The sequence below is a fragment of the Lepus europaeus genome, chromosome 15, assembly GCF_033115175.1.
Source record: "Lepus europaeus isolate LE1 chromosome 15, mLepTim1.pri, whole genome shotgun sequence".
In the NCBI taxonomy this organism is placed as follows: domain Eukaryota; kingdom Metazoa; phylum Chordata; class Mammalia; order Lagomorpha; family Leporidae; genus Lepus; species Lepus europaeus.
Window position 1 is genome coordinate 19,394,028 of NC_084841.1, and position 22,343 is coordinate 19,416,370.

General features: G+C 35.3%; 1 protein-coding gene across 2 annotated transcripts in view; it reads right to left on the bottom strand.

Annotated features, from left to right (window-relative positions):
• LOC133774145 (cadherin-10) overlaps positions 1-22,343 on the bottom strand; it is a 99,437-nt gene that overhangs the window by 54,296 nt on the left and 22,798 nt on the right. The window lies entirely within an intron of this gene.

Genomic DNA, 22,343 nt, shown 5'->3' on the forward strand with positions numbered 1-22,343 from the left:
GGAAATTTTAGTATGATCTTAGACAAAAACTAAGGGAATCTACTCCAAAAGGCTTATAGTAAGAGAAACACCTAAGTTCACAGGCAGAGTAAACATGGAAATGCTGAACACCATAATTCTAAATGGTAAATATAAATCATTACCAAATATCAAAAACATTAAGAGTAATGTCTTTGCTGTAGTACAGGGCAAATATAACATAGAAACTTTTCTAAATTTTCAACAAGTTTGTGAAAATGCATAGAATCCTACTTTTAAAAATATCTCTAGTATGATGCCCAATAGAAAAATTAAATTTTACTTTTAACTGATAAATAATAATCATATATATTTATAAAGTTTGATATCTGGTGGGTCAGAGTGGAAAGACTGTGCAAAGATAAACTGTGTTAAATTGGAACTGTACATTTTGTTATATACCTTTTAAGTATGATTTTATTGTTCAATACAAATTTAGCACAGTTTAGCACAGTTTATCTGTGGCATCTTTCCAGTTCCTCTCTGACTTTACCACCCACACCCTTCATCAACTCCAGACTTGCAAGTATCCCTATAATTCAAAGAAAAAAGACAACTATAATGAAATATAAAAAAATAAACAAAACAAATGGCAGAATCCAATAAATGTAAGTACTTTATTAAATTATACCAATTTTTTAAAGAAATAAAATGCAACTGAAATGAATTGTAGTTCAGGTGAATAAATCTTTGTGTGTCCTTTCACCCCTTTCCATACTTCCTTATGCATGCCACCATCGTGAGGTCAGTGTGTTTCCTTTTCTTCCATATTTTGTATTTTCACAATTTGAAGAACAGCAGTTCTCCTAAACAGAACACCACATTTGAATTACCTGTCCCACCATGAAGTCTTCGCTTTTTGGAAACTGCATGGTTACCAGGCCAGGTGTTCAAACTAATAACCTAGAAGTTATTCGTTCTTTCCCCTAGTCTACCCCTTTATTACATAAGCAAATGCTTATGATTTCAATGTATATCTCTAATCAGTTCTCACAGTGCTCACCACTACCATTAAGGCACAAATCAATGAAAGCTGCCACCTACATCCCCATATAGTCTCTCTGCTTCTGTTCTACAGAATTTAAAATGATATAGCCCCTGCCTTTCACTCTTTTTTAAAAAAAATATTTATATACAAGGGACAAATTTCATATATATACAGTTTTAAGAATATAACGATACTTCCCATAATGATACCCCCTCTCTCCCTCCTTCCCTCCTTCCTTTGTTATTTTTGTTCTAAGTTTTACAATGACATACATTAGATTTACTTTATAATCACAAGCTTAACCCTCCACTGGATAAATAATTTAACTAGTAGTAAGTAGAAAAAACACTGTTCTTCAGGAGTATGGACAAGGGCTGTAAACAACAATCAAATCTCAAAATGCCAAGTTTTCTCATAGATATTACTTTTTTTGTACTCTGTATATTAGTTACGACAAATCAGGGACAGCATGTGAGATTTGTCTTTTGGGAATTGGCTAATTTCACTAAAGCATAATGCCTTCCACCTTGACTTCATGTCTTTCCATTTTTCCTTTAACCACTAAAACCCATGCTGGGTGTCTTAGTCTTGTTTGTGTTGCTATAAAAATAGCTGAGGCTCAGAATTTTATTTTAAAAAGAGGTTTATTTAACTCAAAGTTTTGGAAACTGAAAATCCAAGAGGCAGTGCCATCTGTTCAGTCTCTAATGAAGGCCTTCATTTTCTGTCTACATCATAACATGACAAATAGAATCACATGGCAGGAGCACCACAGTACATGTGGAAGAGAGAACAAGAAAGAAGGGAGGAGCCAGGCTCACTCACTTGTGTGGGCTGGCTCTTGCGAGAATTAATCCACTCCTAACCTGAAGCCCAACCTGAAGAAACAAAACAACGTACAAGAACAAAAACCATGCTAAAACTTTGATTTGGATTGCAATGAGCTTACAAACTTTAATTGTGGAGAATGCCATTTGATCACGTTTTCAATGATCTCCATTTAGTAGAACATCTCAGTGTCCATTAATACTTTCACATTTTTATTTTCAATATTTGCCTCACTTCTACCATTTGAACTTATGAGACTCATGTTTAGGTTTCTAGGTGTTACTGTGAGTGATATTTTTCTAATGCACTGTTTTCAATGGTTATAGTCATGGTCCAGTGTCTAAAACTGCTATTCATTCTAATACTTAAAGAAAATCCACTATATAGGTGTATTACCAACCTTATCAGTTGTAATAAATATAATCAAGAAGTCTCCCACTGAACACCATTTTACAATTTTCTTGTGTTTTTAAATATCACAGAAATACAATATATCTTCAGTAATTATTTTGTATCTTATCATAGTGTTAATTATTTATTTTCTAACTATTTGAGTAGTGTACCATTTTCCATGCACTAATATCAGTGTTACTGTGTTCATGTAATTAAGGTTAACAATTTAAATATGCAGCTGATTTTTGTTTCTGTTCTTCTATCCCCAGAATGATGAATTTTCTTTCTCAATACACAACTTTGTTTCCACTATTACTTTTTAATTTCCTCACACCTATAGTTTCTTGTGTTCTTTTTTTGAACTGATCCAACCACCAACTCTTCAATAACTGCTTACATTTCTCCTCCAGCTGCAGAAGATAAACAGAATTCACCTTTCTGAAGGTAAATCTCTGAGAGCCCTCTGACACAGTGCAAAAGGTACTGTGCAGGAGTCAAACTTTGTACATAGCTGTCATCCTGTGATATTTCCTCATCAGCATCCTTGACCTTTCCAATCTCCAGTATGTTTTCTTCATTTTTTTTGTTGTTTACTCTTTGATTGTGATGTGAATTAAAAATACTGGATATCACATGTACTCTCTCATTGAGCAAAATAAGTCAAGGCTAGATATTATTTATTTTGAGATTATTGAATGTACCACTTCATTATCATCTTCCCCTTGGTTTATATTAAGAAATCTGTAGTCATTCTGATCTCTTATCTTTGTATAAGATTCAGGGATTATTTACTTGTAGATGCTTATAGAATATTTTGTTCAGATTTCTGAAAATTTGTGGTATTGTTCCTGGGTACATCTATATTTCTATCAAAACTGCTGGCATTGTGGTATAGTGACGGTTCATGTTCCAGCTACTCTGATCCAGCTACTTTTGATCCAGCTCCCTGCTAATGGCCTGGAAAGGCAGAGGAAAATGGCCAAATACTTGGGACCCTGTCACCCAACTGGGGAACTTGGATGAAGCTCCTGGCTCCAAGCTTCAGCTTGGCTCAGCCCTGGCCTTTATAGTCACCTGGCTCACTCCCAATTTGGCTACAACAGCCAGGGCTGGGTCCAGCTGAAGCCAAGACCCTGGAGACTTTTCTGGATCTCTCACATGGGTGCAGGGGCCCAAGGACTGGAGCCATCTTCCACTGCTGTCACAGGTGCATTAGCAGAGAGATGGATTGGAAGTGGAGCAGCCAGGTCTTGAACCAGCACCCATATGTGATTCCAGCATTGCAGGTGGTGGTTTCACCCGTTATGCCACAATGCCAGCCCCTACATGGTTTCTTTGTATACTCATGGAAAATTCTGTTTTGGGTTTTTCTTTATTCTCAGTGTTTTCTAACCTCTTCAATAGTTTCATTTTCTTCCAATATTTTTTGTTCTGTGATTTTAATCAGAACTTTCCTCACATGACTTTGTGAATAATTTAGACATAAAACTTCACGTTCCAAATTATCTTTTCAGAAATCTTAGAAATTGAACTATTTTCTTCTAAAACCTGATTTTACTGTTGAAAACTCCAATCAATATCTGATTTTCATTTAGCTATATTGAGAGAGATCATTGTAAGAATATTTAAGAGTGAGATCTTTGTAGCTTTAAAAATCTCACAATAACATTACTAGAAATTCAGCTCTTTTATTTTACATGGTAATATTTCTGGTATTTCAGTCTAAAATTGATGTCTTTGGAAATATATTATGGTCATTAATATTTGATCATCTACATTTTCTCACCATTATTCTCCTCTCTCTATTTTCACTTAGAAATTTATTACATATCAATTTATGCCTGTTTTTTCCAGACCAACTCACATGAAAATGGACTTTAGTATTTGTCATTTAAAAAAAAAGTTTACTTCAAATGATATTTTTTATAAACATGTCTTACATTTTCCCTGACTTCTAAGAGCATGTAATTATTCTGAAGTTTTTTATTCTTCTCTGATTTACTTCATGAGAGAGAGAGAGAGAGAGAGAGAGGAAGAGAGAGAGAAAGGGATTGCATTTGCTAAAGTAGCAGTGACATTCTGTTATTCTTTTAGTTTTATAAAAGATCCATTACAGAATTTTATGACATTTCTCTTTCTTTACACGCCTGACCCTTAAATGAACATAAGGATTTCAAGCTGTCTAAATAGGACTGCCAGCAGCCAGGCAGTCCCTAAGCAGTAGCATGGCAGCAGCTGTGCAGTGGGTTTGCCACACACTCTGTACGTTTGATGACTAAACATACATTGAGGCCAAACAAATTTAGACAGTCTATTGCTTTACCAGCCAAGTTTGCTCCACAAGGTTCCTCTTTTCCCCCAAGTCACAAAGACAGGATGCAGCACCAGAGATCCAGTGGATCTACCATGGGCCTGTATCACGGCTGTGTCACAGCTGAGAGACAGGGAGCTCAGAAAACCCACGAGCGAATTTCTGGCACTGCCTGAATCCCCCTGGCATGGAAGTAAATTTTCATTGGGAATGAAAGGAGCAGGATTTTTCTTTTATCCTGAATTAAAACTGTGGAGCAAAGTATTTTATATTTGTATTCTTCCAGGATGCGCATTAATCTAAATGAACTGTCTGTTGATACCAGGAGGGAAGAAATGGGAGATGTTTATGAGAATTTATTTTCCAGCAAGGTTGGAAAATGTCTATCGGGACTGGAGAACTTCAAGATAAATGGTGCAAGCGGGAAAGATGAAGATAAACTTCCACCCCCACTTTCCTGCACAAAACCAGGCCTGACTCTGGTTAGTCATTCTCAATCTGGGAAGAGATCTTATTGGATGTTTTGCTTATGCAACCAGAAGAGCTGGAAGCTGAGGAGGCAGCAACAGGAAGGTCATTATTGAGAATGAAGTAAAATGAGTAAAGATGAGTTCCATTGAAACAATAGTCCCTTCCACATTAACTTTCTTCTGCACTACTTTTATCAGTGTGTGTATCTACCTATTCTGGGGATGACTGGGGATGGCTAGGAGCGACAAATCCAATTTTAAACTCTGGAAATTCTTCATGATTTTGGTTCATTTGACATTATTATTATCAGTTTGTTCTTTGTGCTTCTAACTTATACTTATTATGCCATTTTCTTCTTTTTTTAGGTGCAAAGGAAATAATCATGATTAAAGAAATAGTAAGAAGAGTAATGAGACCATCACAGTGGCATAGAAGGCTAATCCTCCACCTGCAGTGCCAGCATTCCATATGGTTGCCAATTCCAGTGCTGGCTGCTCCATTTTTGATCCAGCTCTCTGCTAATGGCCTGAAAGAAGCAGTGGAATATGGGCCAAGTGTTTGCACCCATGTAGAAGACCCAGATGAAGCTCCTGGCTCCTGGCTTTCTACTAGCCCAGCCCTGGCTGTTGTGGCCATTTGGAGAGTGAACCAGTGGATGGAAGACCTCTCCTCTTTGTGTATTTCTGCCTTTCAAACAAATGCATAAATCTCAAAAAGAAAAAAAAAATGTGCAATTACACTAAGTTGAATTGAATTTGGTCTCCTATTTCTCTAAAAATAATTGTAAATTGATTTACATTATTAAAAGAAATAGAGCTGTGAAGATTATATTAATTTTGTTTTGTGATAGAATATTCAAAATTTAAGAATATTTAAAATATCTAAAGTACAGTCATTTCATATGATTAGCTCAACCAAGTATTCTTTATAAGATGTAATTAAAATCAAACTTATAGTCATAGCTCCATTCTTAGTGAAAAAATATCTTAAAGGTCTTTCCATTAATAATCATTGAACAAAATTTTTGTTGGAACTAACCATTAAATAGTAATGCTCTGGATGATTTTCAAAAATTTAATGACTAAAAATTATAAGTAATGGAATTAAACTCTAATAAAATTTGATAAACTATTCAATATATTTTATTAAAAATAATCCTATTTATTTCTTATGCTTTTCATTCTATGAAGAAATTAATTGGGAATAATTTTCATAATATTGTAATAATCACTTGATTTCTAGAGTGAATTTCACAACTTTTTTTACTGGCACTTAATTAGATTTTAAACCTAGAGGACAATTTTAGATTTAAAGTTTATCTTTAATTTTTTTCTTTAAACAGAATAACAAGAAAACACATTTGAAGTTATTCTTCCATACATGTTTGCTAGAACAGTTGTTTCATTTACTGCCTTCTTCGACAAGTATTGGTATGCATGTTTGTGGTGAATGGGGGAAGGGCAGAAGAGTGATGATTTTAGATGGCTTTCTATTGTTAAGATTGTATTCTGCAATTTGAACAAAGATAAAAATGAGACTAGCAAAACCCATACATTTGTAATTTTTTATTATTTCCTATGGCTTAATTTAGATGCTTTCCATTTACCACTGATCTTGTAGAAAAAAAATTAAGATGAAATTTGCTGCTTTTTATTCTTTTGTGTTTCTTGTAACTTGCTTTCACAAATAAGCAAGGTATGATATGTTTCTTCTATTTTAACATCTTCAGTTTAAAGAGTCATTCTGATTTCTCATTATTTCGCATTCTGTCCATACTCATTTTTAGTAAAAAAGGACCAACTTGTGGCTTAAAAAAATGCTCAATATATTTCTATACACTTCTAAGCTTAATATCATTTATGATTCCCAGACTCCTTTACTTAAAATTAGAAAACACACCATTAAAATCCCATAGCTTACTTTCACTTTTAAGCTAATTTACCTGCTTCCATCCTCTAGTCACGAGGATGAATTCACAGATGAATTCCAATCAGTTAAGGAAAAAAAAATAAATAAAAGCCCGAGGTTACCAACAAGGATCTGGGTCTAATACAAGAATAAAGAACTATTTCAGCTTTTGCAGAACCTTCCCCACTGCATTTAAAGATTAGTTAAGTTTTGTTGTAGTCACAAAGCAAACTAGGATGAATGCAATGGATTGAAAATGCAACTAATGATGCATATCAGTTCTCTCAAGCAAGAACGAAATTTAATTGTTTAACCCTTTTGAGAAATCATGACAGCAATCTTATGTTTTGTTAAAACCTTTTCACCACCTCCAGTATTCATGTATTTTAAAGATTTATTTATTTATTTCAAAGTCAGAGCTAGACAGAGAGAGAGAGAGAGAGAGAGAGAGAGAGAGAGAGAGAAAGTCTTCTATCTACATGTTCACTCCCCAAATGGCCACTACAACTAGGACTGGGCCAAGCTGAAGGTAGGAGCCAGGAACTTCTGGGTTTCCCACATAGATGCATGGGCCCAAACACTTCGACTGTTCTCTGCTGCTTTCCCAGTTGCACTCACAGGAAACTGGATCAGAAGTGGAGCAGAGGAGACTGAACCAGCACCCATATGGGATGCCAGTGCCACAAGTGGCTTAACCCACTATTCCACAGGGCCGACAGCTTCATGTATTTTAAAACAAGAGGTCAAGTATAAAAATAAGTCATTTCTGTGTTGCTTACAACTTTATGTGAAATTAATAACAAAACAGAAAAAAGAAACAAATCATATATTTTAATTGAAAATTCAAATAAGCACAATGTAAACCAAAAATTATTTAAGTGTTGAAAATCAGTAGGACTTTCACTAATGTAGTGCTAACAATTATGTATATTTGGACAAGCTGTCTGTATATGAGGCTATTTAGTGCGGTGTTTGTATATCTATCATTTCAGAATCTTTGGTTATACGGAAATTGCATCTTTGATAATCGTTCATTATCATAAAGTATGATTAAGATTCCGGGTATTCACAACTTCACATATTCTCCCAAAATAAAATTTGAGTTTAGCAAGTAATGACACTTTGGCAAAGCAATTACAAAAAATTAAGTAAAGTAATGCTAATTGGGATGAAAAATTTAAAAACCATGATTAGTCTAGAGGATTACTATAGATAACTACAATTCATTTATATGATCATTCTTCATGTAGAATGCTCTATTCAGTTGCCAAAGAGAGTAAGCATATAAGCATTCTTGATGATTTAATAAAATTCATGACACATCTCATGGAAACAAAATTGAACTAGGAAAAAACTCAGAGCCAAGAAATGCAGATATCAGCATTATAATTAGAGGTTAAAAATAATATGCCGAAAAAATCAATGACATATTGTAAGAAGAAATATGTCCAGATTATTACAATTTATATGTTCAACCAGGACTCACAAAGCATGTACATCATGTTAGAATCAGGATGTCCAATAATGAAGTCTCAATTTTTACTTTTTTGTGACTTGCCAATATGAATTTTAATGTATGTTAGTCAATACAGGAATCTAATGTTTCAAGATGCAGATTATTTTCTCATGAGGTTACTCTGATATCATTCATCATGTTCCTTTATTCTTAAATTATTTTGATGATTTTTAATATTTTTCCCTTAGAAGCAAGCATTCATTTGGGGTAATGTGATAAATACTATATGTCTATTTTGAATTATTTTAGGTGTTTTTTAAGATCATTCTACTTATAAAACTATGCATCTGAGATCACATTTGTATTACTGGTAAAAACATATAAATATCCTGCTAGGAAATAGGTATCAGAGGAATTATTTTTCCTTAGCTTAGTAAAAGTAAACAGGTAAAGAAAAGTAGGCTGTTAAATTTTACTCTGAGCAAACCATCCCACAAACATATTTTAGTCAAGTTCTATCACACAGCCAATGTTAGAAATAAATTGGTGTCTGTTAAAATTTGCTACTTGGTTCTGTATTAGTTGGCTATAAATCTGAATATATACCTGACCACATTAGAGTAACAGTCTTAATGAATATCCACCCTTATCAACTGAGTGTTTAGCTATGATATGTATTAACTGACGTTAGGTCAATATCCAGTGAACAATACTTACATCAGATTTTTCAATATTTGGCTGTTTCACACTGTATTCTCTTTATACTGAGATATATGTTTATTGAGAAAGAAAACTCAGGTGATTTTTGCTCTATTGAAAATATACTATGGGCAAGAAAAAGAAAAACAGTCTTTTCTGATACAATGATGTTCTGCTTAAAATATTACTAAAACTAGATGCTATTTTGCATGACAATGAAACAGGTGACAACAGTAATTGATGAGTTTGAAAGAAAAAGACTGGTTGCAAATAGATAGCTTGATATCAAAGTCCAAATTCATAAGAACAAAATGTTGCTACCTAGCAAAATTACTATCCCAAAATAGGATTTGAATTATTTCATTTGAAATAGTTTAAATGCTTAAAATGCCAAAAAAAGCAGTTTCTTATTTTATAAGCCAGATTTCAGTTGCTATATTGCTACTGGCCAGAAAACAAATTAAACGTATGGTCATATTTTTTTTTATATTTTAAAGTGTGATTTTCAGATTTTTTGCTTTTATATCACCACTCTTAATTGATTATCAGTTTTCATCAATTTTGAATCTGTGAACATCCGATTATTTGTGTCTTGCCTTTAAATTAACATTTTGGGTAGTTTTACTTTAGTAATCTGTGATTCCAGCTCCTCCACCTGAGGCAAGATTTTTCTTTACCTTCTTCTGATTAAATTAAAATATGGTACAGAGATGTTGTTTTCACTTGGAACTACTTCCAGTTGTGTGTCTGTGAGTGTGTGCAGGCTTCGGTATTCTCACATTCCCTTTGGCTTGCATGTTTCCAGCATATTTAACAAGCCAGCAGGAAAATATGCTGGGAAATAGGCCCACCCACCAACACAAAACATGGCCAGTATGCAATTAATACTTCTGCTGCCACTTCCATTTATGACTATTTCCTTCAGAATCCTCTTTTCATTTCTACAAATACAAGAGCACTGAATTAAATATGCTCTTTGATAGAAGCTATTGTGCTATTTCATTGATGTGTGCCCTAAGTTTTAATGACGCTGGGCATTTTAGTGAGGCTTGATAGATTTTTAAAGAGTTTGCATATTCATCATCTAATTTTGATTTCTAAAATTACAACTTACAAGACTACATGCTATTATTTCATTTAAGAATATAAAAACTGAGACTCTGGGAGATTTGGTCATTTTTTTCAAGAAATTTTGGATGCTTATCCATGCTGGAGTTGAAACTTCATTGTTTTCTCTACAAATGGTTGTGTATTTTTAGAGTAAAGCAATTTGTGCCTAACAATTTATGGCTAATAGATTTATGCATTCAACCAGAATCCTGTCCATAAAAATTTAAAAAAATATAATTACCCTGATATGTAGATATAGCTACAGCTACAGCTATAGCTATAGATATAGATATAGATATTTCCTAGTACATATCGTGGAATAATCAACTTTCTTGGTTACCCGAATTGTAACTTTTTAATATATTACCTAAATAGCTAGATTTGATCATCAATGTCTTTAGGTTTCAGTTTCCTTTTGTTGAACTGAGGATGACCATGGTCACTAGCAGTAAGTCCATGGACATAAGGGAACTCACATTTAACCTAATGTTAAGATGTCTCTTGGGATGTCCACCCTCCCCATGGGAGTGCCTGAGTTTGAGTCCAGGCTCTGTCCCTGATTCCACCTTCCTGCTAATGTGTACCCTGAGAGACAGTGATGAGACAGAGATGATAGCCCAGGCAACTGGAACCCTACAAGTGTATGGGAGTCCAAGATTGTTTTCCTTGCTCCTGGCCTCAGACTGGCCATGTCTTAGCTACACTTGGGGAATGAACCACCAGGTGGAAATTGTCTCTAACTCTCTGTGTCTCTCTCTGCCTGACTGTCAAATAAATAAAAATAAATACCTCTCAAATAAATAAAAATAAATGCAAATTTTATAAATAAATATGATATCAAAACTGTAAGCAATAACATTAGAACCATGTCCTCAAGAAGTGATAACTAGCATTATTTTAAAACGTTTCACATTTTAAATTATTACATATATTTCATTTTAGGAAACATACAGCTAATATGTCAGTATATGTTACATGTAGGAAAATATGACTAGAAAAGAATATTAAAGGGTTTAAAAGCAGTGATCTCTGGAAGATTATCATAAATTTTATACTCTATTTTAGTCACTTCAGAAATACATGTTGGTATAAATTTGAATGCATTTCATAATCAAAAAAGAATTATAAAAATAATTCTATGAAGAAATTATGAGGACAACTTTAGTAAGAGAAGACAAAAGAATACAATACACATTTCTAACCATCTTACAGTTAATTTACTCTGCACTTAATTTAAGGGTAATTTTCCTGGTGATTAGCTCCAAAGGAGCCATCATTAGTGAACCTATTGACTTCTTCAATTCCCTTATCCCTCCGTGTAGTAATTCCATAACGCTTCTCCCACTTTGGAGTCATCCCTTCTCTCTCCCACAATTATATGAAAATGAAAGTACACACCTATTTTTAAAGAACAAAGTCACTGTGGTATATTGGAACAAAAACTATAAAATGTCTTAAAAACTCCATATTAAATGCAAATTATTTGCAATGTTGGTAAATGAAAGCAAAGTAAAATCTCATCATAAAATAACTGAACGATCCGTTAATCTCTAGGACACCCTGAAATTCAAGCTTAGAGCAACAAATCATAATTATGTAATGAACTCATGGGACAATGACCAGAGTAATAGCTTAAAGACAGAAATTCAAAACATGAGGGGATTAGGCTCATGTCCTTTCCTCGGTGGACCATGTACAGGAATTAAATCAAAAACAAAAACAGAAGTAAAAGCAAAACAAAGAGGCTATCTGAAGCTTACTTGAGTCCAATTCCATCATAATCTGCTGCGTTTAGCTGATTAATAGTTTATTTTGTTTTCTAATTTGGGAGCTGTATATAAAGATATACTGCATAGTAGTTAGATGTAATAATATATATAGAGAGAAATTATACTATACCATTAAGTATATTCACCATTGAAAATAGGGAGTAAAATGAGAACAATGAAAACTGAGAAAAAGTAACAAAGTACCATTCACATTATGTTAAAAAAATATGCTTACATAACTGTACTTACTATTTTATATGACCGTGTTCTATGCAATTCTTCCTTCACCTCACTAGTTTGGAAATATTTCTCTTTAGATTTCTGTTAAAAGTTCAAGTAAGTCAGGAGGTATTATCTCCCCTTCCTGTATTCATGAATATATTTTTCCTTTTATTTTATCAGATATGGGATATGGAATTACATAATCTGACTATGTATAAAATTTCAATTCATCTAACTAGTCCATTTTCATTTTTAATCAAACCAGATACCAAAAGAATTCAATGATGTGCCCCTAATCTTACTGATAATTTGTAGCAGGGTATGGAGTTCACAATATCTTATTACATGTCTTACAGGAAGTAAAATCTACAAGGCTACCCACATTAATTTTGTATTTCTATCTTGTATTTTACAGTAAGCCATTCTAACACCCAATTTTCTATTTATTCTACAAAATTTATTGTAGCTAACATCCTATATGATATAGAAAACCAAAATGATTTATCCCTAAAATGAAACATGGCAAGAAAGTCCATTCTCAACATTTCCATTTAATATAATACTAGAGAGTCTAGGCAAAGCATTGCAATCATTATGTAGACATATGCATGCAATCATTGGTGTATTAACTGAAAAAAAAGAGAAAAAAATTTTGAAAGTTATTTGAAATACAGATGTCTGAAATGCTGAAAACTAAAATATAACATTTATTTTTGTTTCAGCATTTGGCAGTCTCAGTGAGACCAGAACACTTTGTTGGTCTTCTCTTAACTTGAAGATCCAGATAACTCTAACAATTACGTATGAGTTGTGTTGCATATCTGCCTCCATTAAGCATCTGTGGTTTCCTCACGTTTAGATTTAGATTAGGCATTTTTGGTACACTTACCATGGAGGTGGTGCTCCTTTCTTTTTACATCTTGCCAACAAGCACAAAATTTTAACAAATCTTTACCAATGATACTTATTTAATCAATTAAGTTTTCTCCTCTAGCGAAGTTTACATTTCCCTTGTCCACTTCTAACCCAGCTCGCCACTAATGCTCCTGGGAAAGCACAGGAAGGTGGTCCAAGTACCTGGGCTGCTGCCACTCGTGTGGGAGACCAGGATGGAGTTCCTGGCTCCTGGCTTCTGTCTGGACCAGCCATGCTCACTGTGGCCATTTGGGGAATGAACCCGCAGATGGAAGATACCACTCTCTAGTGTCTCCCTCTCTCTGTAACTCTGCCTTTCAAATAAAATAAACAATAATAAAAACCTCTGAGGGAGAGAGAGAGAGAGAGAGAGCGAGAGAGCGAGCTAACGCACACACTGGATTGGAAGTGGGGCAGTTGAGAATGAATCCAGCACCCATATGGGATGCTGGCATTATAGGTGGTGGCTTAACTTGCTTATTCCATAGCACCAGCCCCTCTCCTTCTCTTTATAACTCTTTCAAATAAATAAGACAGAAGTCTCATGATCTCTCCAGAAAAAGTATCTTCAATATTTCTTACCTTAACCATTTTTCTTTTTAATTTTAGTTTGTATTAAAGCACTTAAGTCTTAAGGTAGATTTGTGTTCAAATAATAAAAACACACAATATAAAACAGAGGGATCCCTGTTGCCCCTCTTCCAGGCCAGCTCTCTGCTGTGGCCAGGGAGTGCAGTGGAGGATGGCCCAAGTTCTTGAGCCCTGCACCCCATGGGAGACCAGGAGAAGCACCTGGCTCCTGCCATCGGATCAGCGCGGTGCACTGGCTGCAGCGCGCCAACCGCGGCGGCCATTGGAGGGTGAACCAACGGCAAAGAAAGACCTTTCTCTCTCTCTCTCTCTCACTGTCCACTCTGCCTGTCCAAAATAAAATAAATAAATAAAACAGAGGGAAGAACTTAATATAGAATCTATCTTACATTCATTAAACATGAGCATAGAGAATATAACATTAACACCCATAAAATAATTCAAATGAAATAATTTATATAAACACCCCAATTAAAATGAGTTCATTATCTGGACAGATATTTCTCCAAAGTAGACATGCAAAGGGCTAATAAATACACGAAAATCTGCTCAACAGCACTGGGCACTAGAACGCTAATCAAACTACAATGAGACATCACTTCATATGCAGTAGGAAGGTAATTATCCACAAAGCAGAAAAAATAAAGTAAGGGTTGATGAAAATGAGGAGAAATTGGAACCCTTGAACATTGCTGGTAGAATTTTGCAACCAATGGGAAAACCACTATAATAGTTTAAAAAAATTAAATATAGAATTATAGGGGCCGGCATTGTGACATAACAAGTTAAGCTACCGTCTGAGAAGTAGACATCCCATATGGGCATCAGTTCAAATGCGAGTTGCTCCACTTCTGATGCAACTCCTTGATGATAGTCTAGGAAAAACAACTGAAGATGACTCAAATGCTTGAGCCCTTGATATCCATATGGGAGATCTGGATGAAGCTCCTGCCTACTGGCTTTGGCCTGGCTCAGAACTGGTTGTTCTGGCCATCTGGTGAGTGAACCAGTGGATGAAAGATCTTTCTCTCTCTATTTCTCCCTCTCTGTCTGCAACTCTGACTTTCAAATAAATAAATAAATCTCTTTTAAAAATCAATATAAAATTACAGTGTGACCCAACAATTCCATTACTGGGTATATGCAGAAGAAAACTGAAAGCAAGGACTTGAAAAAATATTTGAGTAGCATATTTGTTATTTGCCTGGATTAACCGTACACTATTCAGAAGAGTTACAGGGTTAGAACAACCTCAATGTTGACAGATGAAAGGATGAACAAAGATTGTTTTTATATACACAAAAAAATATTATTTGGCATTAAAATAGAATGGATTTCTGAAGACATGCTACCACATGAAAAACCTTGGAAACATAGTAAGTGAAACTGGAGTTTGTGCTGTGGCACAGCAGGTAAAACCTCTACCTGCACTTCCTGCATCCATATGGACGCCGGTACAAATCCCGGATGCTGCACTTCTGATCCAGCTCTCTGCTATGGCCTGGGAAAGCAGAAGAAGATGGTCCTAGTCCTTGGGCCCCTGCACCCATGTGGGAGACCTGGAAGAAACTCCTGGCTCTTGAATTCGGATCTGCACAGCTCTGGCCATTGCAGCCATCTGGAGAGTGAACCAGCAGATGGAAGACCTCTCTCTCTATGCCTTGGCCTCTCTGTAACTCTGCCTTTCAAAACATTTTTTTTTTTTTAAAAAAGAACAGCTGTTATACAATTTTACTGTTCTAAGATACCTACAATAGGTAAGTTCACAGTCAGAGAACAACGTAGTGCTCATTAGGGTCTCTGGAGAGAGTAAAGAGGAGATATTGTTTAAGAGGTACAGATTTTGCCTCAGATGATAAAAATATCCTGGAAATAAATGTGGTGATGCTTTCATAATACTATGAATGTAATTAACATCACTGAATGACACACTTAAAATGGTGGTAGTTTATGTATATTTTGTCACAATTATAAAAGAAAGAATTTTAAGAATTTATGGCTGGCGCCTTGGCTCCCTAGGCTAATCCTCCGCCTTGCGGCGCCGGCACACCGGGTTCTAGTCCCGGTCGGGGCACCGGATTCTGTCCTGGATGCCCCTTTTCCAGGCCAGCTCTCTACTGTGGCCAGGGAGTGCAGTGGAGGATGGCCCAAGTGCTTGGGCCCTGCACCCCATGGGAGACCAGGAGAAGCACCTGGCTCCTGGCTTCGGATCAGCGCGGTGCGCCGGCCGCAGCGCGCCAACCGCGGCGGCCATTGGAGGGTGAACCAACGGCAAAGGAAGACCTTTCTCTCTGTCTCTCTCTCTCACTGTCCACTCTGCCTGTCAAAAAAAAAAAAAAGAAAAAAAAAAGAAGAATTTTATTGTTACACAAATTTTAATAAACTTTGATGTGTGCTCGCTTTTATACAGGTGCTAAAAGTAAAGCTATATATATATATATATATATATATATACATATATATGTGTGTGTGTGTGTTTCTATTCTTAGAACTTTACCTAGAAACTACATTGAATCTGTTCTTTTTGTATCAATATCACATTAACATGAGAATTGTGTTATACTAACTATGCATTTGCCTTGACCCTAAGAATCTAACATATTAAATTCCTTAAAAAAGAAAAAATAATTCACTGAGATATTTTGAAAATAATTTAGTAAAAAATGTAGGTTTTCCTCAAACCTTTAGTGCCATTTCTAAAATAATTTGTACAAAATTATATTATTTAAAATTACTCCTTAGATTTCCTTCACTCAAATAACATTTTTATTACAAAATTCAGGAGACTTAGTCAACTTACTTCATATTATGTATTTTTTCAAATGTTGACTCTATTGAGAGGATTCATTCCCATTTATGTGCATGTTTCTGTGAGCAATGTGTGCCTTCTGGGAGGTTTATTTTTGCCTGAAATTGTTCCCATTTCTTGTGTTGGGGTTTTATTATTCTCTTAGAAATTAATGTTTAGATACTTTTGCATGACTTTAACACTGATAATGTTTTCTACTTAACTTTGCATACTGAAAACAATAAGGCAAACATATCTGTCTGTGGGTTGTGCATACTTGGCAGCGCAGTTCTGCCTTGAAGGTAGAATGCTACTTCAGCTGCGAGAAGCCCTATTCAGGGCGGCTTCCGCTTCAAGGGGCTGACTAGCCCGGGTCAACAATTCTGGGGTAACCAAATCCAGGGTCTGGTGGATGTAGGGTGTAAAGGACTGGCCATTTCCATTTAGTGAAGGAAGACTCTGAAAGGCTGTTTAAGGTTTAGAGACCCTGATGGGTGGGCAGAAGTTGTAGGGACTACAATACTGCCTAGCAGCTCGCTGTCCAGTCCTGTCAGATATATCTCCCTTCCACGACGTTTCCAGCAAGAGCTCTCCCTATTACACATTCTGAAAGTCGCCTCATGGGACACACACAAAACATGCACTGTTTGCTTGTTATCTATCGTAAATAATTTGTATTAGCAAAACAGTCTCTGCATTTCTATCTAATCAGATCTCAAGATTGAAAAGCTGTCTCTGTAGAATATATAGAAGATGCCTGCTTATCTTAGTTTCCTGCTTCACATTTTCAATATAATTTGCTTCGGCACCATTTAAAACTTAGTCTTCAGAACTAATCTCTTTGTGAATGATACAGAATCATTTGTTGTTGTTGTTGTTGCTTCTGCTTCCAAAGGCATTTATGACCTGGCTAGACTCACTGTCCTGTGTAAAGTGAACTACAGCCTCTGGCTCTGAAGCCCTGCTGACTTATTACCTGTTTTAATAAGAACTAGTATCTAAAGGCCTGTTTTTAAATTTTGATCTGAATAAAAAAGACAAACAGTCTCTGTTAACTTAAGAAGGTGCATGCTATTCAAAATGGAATTCTGTGTCAGTGAAGATCTACGTTAAATGTTGGAGGGAGAGCCAGTCCTCTTCTGCTACGGAACCCATCACAATCAGCATCTGGGTAGTCAGCGGACTGTATAAAGAGCAAATACATTAATAATTGATTTGCCTCTGTATATTTTAATAGTTTGTTTCATGATGAGCCCTGAGGAATTGTAAGAAAAAAAGGAAAGTTTTTTTTTTTTTAAGATGCTAGAAAAACATCGAAATACACACATATATATATACACACACACACAGGATGTAGAAAATAATAAGAATAGCTTCAATTAAACTAAGAAGAAATTGATTAATGCTAAAAACCACAGGGGTCAGAAGTAAGAAAATGCTTCACAGAAAGGAATAATTGAGGAGTTATGTGACAGGAAAATAAATTTAGAAGGCAGGGAAGCATTATTATCCAGTTTTGAGTCAAGGTCAATATAAGAACAATGAAGCAATTAAAAAAGAAATTCCATTTTGGTTGTGAGAACAAGTTAAGACAGTGGCTAGAAAGGAACCATAGGGGCTAGCATGGTGGCAAAGTGGGTTAAGCTGCTGCCTACAACACCAGCACCCATTAACAGCACCCTTGGTTGATGGCCCAGTTGTTTTACTTCTGTTCCAGCTCCTTACTAATATGCCTGGGAAAGCAGCAGATGACTGCCCAAGTACTTGGGTCCCAATCACCCATGTGGAAGACTCCTTGGAGTTCCAGTTTCCCAGCTTGTTGCAGCCATTTGTGGAGTGAAACAGTGGATGGAAGGTCTCTTTCTCTCTTTCTGTCACTCTGTCTTTCGAATAGATAAAATAAATCTTTCAGAAAAGGAGAATAGAACAATAAGAAGGCAAGAAAAAGGAGGACATTTATAGTATGCCAGAAAACATACTTCATATAGTCCATGAATGATTATCTTCAATCCCAGTAACAATTCTGTGGAATGAACATTGTAATTCAGCTGGCAAATTTTTAACAATTAGCTAACTGGAGGCCTGATTTGTAGTTTTCACCCATGTCTGTGGAATAAACACCTTAACATATGCATTTAACCCCATCTTGTGCCCGCCATGGAATCAATTGGCATGTAAAAGTCCTGAAAAATTAACAATGGCGTCCTGCAAGTAGGTATGAGCTGACTTATGTGTATATTTACAAAATTTACAATGTAGATATGAAATGAATATTTAGAAATCAAAATATTATTTTAAATCATATGTCCACAGAAGGGTAGACTCAAATTTTTTATGTAAAATGCTTCTGACCCAGAAATCCATTATTTTATCCTATCAATATTCAAGAAACATAAAAAATGACAACCAAATCAAAAACTTGTTAACGTGGGCATTTGATCTCGTGTTGCAGACAGGGCTAGGGACACTCACAGAGCGCCAGGGTTCAAGTCTTGGTTCCGTTCACAATTCCAGCTTCTGTTAATGCGTACCCTGAAAGGCAGCTGATGTGGGAGACCCAGATGGAGTTGCAGGTTTCTGTCTTTGGCCTGGCTCTGCACTGGCTGATGTGGGCATGTGAGGAGTAAATTAGTGGATGAGAGAGCTCTCTCTCTCCCCTTCTCTCCCTCTCTGTCACTCTGCCTTTAAAGTAAATAAACAGCTATATCTTTTAAAATTGTACATACTGATGAATCAGATGAACTATATAAAGAAATTATAAAGAAAATGTGCTACATATACACAATGGAATAATATTCAATTACTAAAAGAAAAGAAATCTTGTCATTTGCAGCAAAATGTATGGAACTTGAGGACATGATATTTAGTGAAATAGTTCAGACATAGAAATAAGAATACCACATGTTCTCATTCATATATGAGATTTAAAAAAATTCATCAATCCAATCCCAGAATCATGATTACCAGAGGTTGGAAGGAGTGGGAGGATAGAGACGCTTTGGATAGTGAATTCCAAATTCATGTTTTGATCAGCATGCATTTATACATGTGTTGAAATAGCACACTGTAGCCCATAAACATGTACAGTTATTGTAATAAAATTATTTTAGATGAAAATACAATTATTTTATACTGGGATACTGGGCTAACATGCTGTCTTTTTTATTTATTTATTTATTTGACAGATAGAGTTAGACAGTGAGGGAGAGAGGCAGAGAGAAAGGAGGATTAACCAAGTAACGTGCTGTCTTTTAAATTTACCCCACAACTAAAGTTTATCAACTCTTGCATTGAGGAAACAGAGTTAAAGTCAATATGCAGTAATACAAGGCAATAATATGAAACTATGAAAATTTCAACTGGTTCAAAAGATGGTACCTGAAACAGGAAAGGGGGATTAAAAGCAGATTAAACAAAAATAAATCAGATAGGAAGATGATAGATTTTAAGCATAACAATAATTAAATAAATACCTCACTATATAATTTAGAAGTGAAACTAATAATTACTACAAAACTGGGGCCGGTGCCATGGCTCTCTTGGTTAATCCTCCGTCTGCGGCACCGAAATCCCATATGGGCTCCTGGTTCTAGTCCTGGTTGTTCCTCTTCCAGTCCAGCTCTCTGCTGTGCCCAGGAGGGCAATGGAGGATGGACAAGTGCTTGGGCCCCTGCACCCACATGGGAGACCAGGAGAAGCACCTGGTTCCTGGCTTCGGATCGGCGCAGTGCCAGCTGTGGCTGCCATTTTGGGAGTGAACCAATTAGAAGGAAGACCTTTCTCTCTGTCTCTCACTGTCTACAACTCTACCTGTCCAAATAAAAATAATTACTACAAAACAATGTTTTCAGATAAATTTTTCATATTCATTCAAGCTGATCAAAGACAAAGAGGTTAACTTTTCCTTCAAAATGTCTCCTGCTTCCTGACTGAAATTTAAATTTTTCATGAAAGATTTTACCTAAAAGTGAGCATAATGAACTTTTGAATTTGTTTATATTTTTTGAAATTGGGCCTTTATCAAAATATAATTTTTGAAGGGCATCATTACATATAGATTATCATACTGCTATTTGTTGCTTTATTTGTTTAAACTAATATTTAATAAGTGTCAATAATTCAGCTTACTAAGGCAGAGAGGAAAGACAACTTGAATTTCTCTCTAGCCATTAAAAAAAAAAACGAGACAACAGGTAAAATTTTTCTACAATTAAACTGTAATACCATCAGGTATCCTTAGTGAATTCTGTCCAACTTACATCAAAACTATACTTAAGAGAATAAAGCATGTCTACTTCATTTTGTGTGGTTAGTAAAAGTTTGATACTAAGTCCAGTAAAAATAGTTAAAGAAAAATCATTTCATAGGGTGATAATTGTATAAAAATGAGTGATTTTTATAAAATCAGATATAGAAAGCAAAATATGAGGAAAAGAAGGCATAATATATAGACATTACATTATCACTGTGTTTCCAGATCTCCCAAGTTTAGTTCAAACATCAAGAGTTATTTAAGGTAATCTCTCAGATTAATTTAATAAAAGGCAAACAACAGCTCAATAGATGTATAAATGTATCTGATAAGATTTGGTTTTTCTTTATGAGCAAACACAGAGCATTAGGATTAAAGGTTAGTTTCTTATTTTGCTAAAACTATCTTCAAAGATAGTCTTAAGGAACTTCATAATCAATGATAAAAACCAAGACAAAACTAGGTGTCACTCACTAATTGTGACAAGGATACTAATAACAGATGTTAATAGGGGAAATGTGATATGAAGTGTATGGGAACTCTATGTTACTACGTCACATATTTTGTTTTGTAAATTTAAAACTATTCTTAGATAAAGATATTTTAAAAAGAAAGAAATGAGAATCCTTATTTTCTATTAAATACTGTAAAGAGGTCCTTATCATTGCTGAAAGATAATTGTTTTCTCTTATTCTTCCTAACACTGCTTTCTGCCAGAAACATTGCTATTGTATGTAGGAGTATTCACTTCCTTTTAACAAAACTCTCCAAGTGTGCATGCATATGCTTTCTCCAGTTTCCCTCTTTGCATCCTATGAATTCTGGATCCACCATATCATTGAATTTTTAATGGTTAAATTTGCCTATAATCTCTATGAAACTAAAGTTAACAGTCAATTCAAAACTCCCATCACAGTTGATTTAGTAGCAGGTTTAGTAAGTTGACACAGTTCTCCACACACTTATGTAATCTGTCTTCTAGAACATTCCAGGATCTTAGTTTTCCTTGAAACTTATTAAATATTTACCCCATTTTAGATACTGGATTTTCTTCTTTGTCTACCCCCTGCTCTATCAAAAATATCTCTTAATGCAAGCTTGGCCATGAAGGCAGACCTAGTTCCCTTTTTCTTTTCACACTCACCAGATGGACACCATGTGGCCCCCTGTTGTGGGATTGACAGGGGGTTTTATCAACAACCTGTCCCTTGATCCTTTTGCTATTCAGCCACACTCACCTCCTTGCTCTCCCTGAACACTTACAAGGATCCTCCAGATCCTTGTTGCAGTAACTATTTGTCTTCATGCTGAATATGCCCCTCACCATGTCTTGTTTATCTCCTTCTGTTCCTTCAAGTAATTTGCTCAAGCATCACTTACTAATTGAGGAATGTTTGACCACCACCACCTGCTCTATTCCACCCCCTGATAGCTCCTATCTTGCTTTATTTTTCCTTATAATATCACTTTCTAACATACCATAAGAATAAAATATTACAAATATATTTAATTTACTTTATATCTCTCAAAAAATAGGAGTACAAGAGGATTGAATGTGTTGTCAACTACTGAGTGATATGAGACAATGACATGGAGAATGCTTAGAAAATCATCATACCCCACA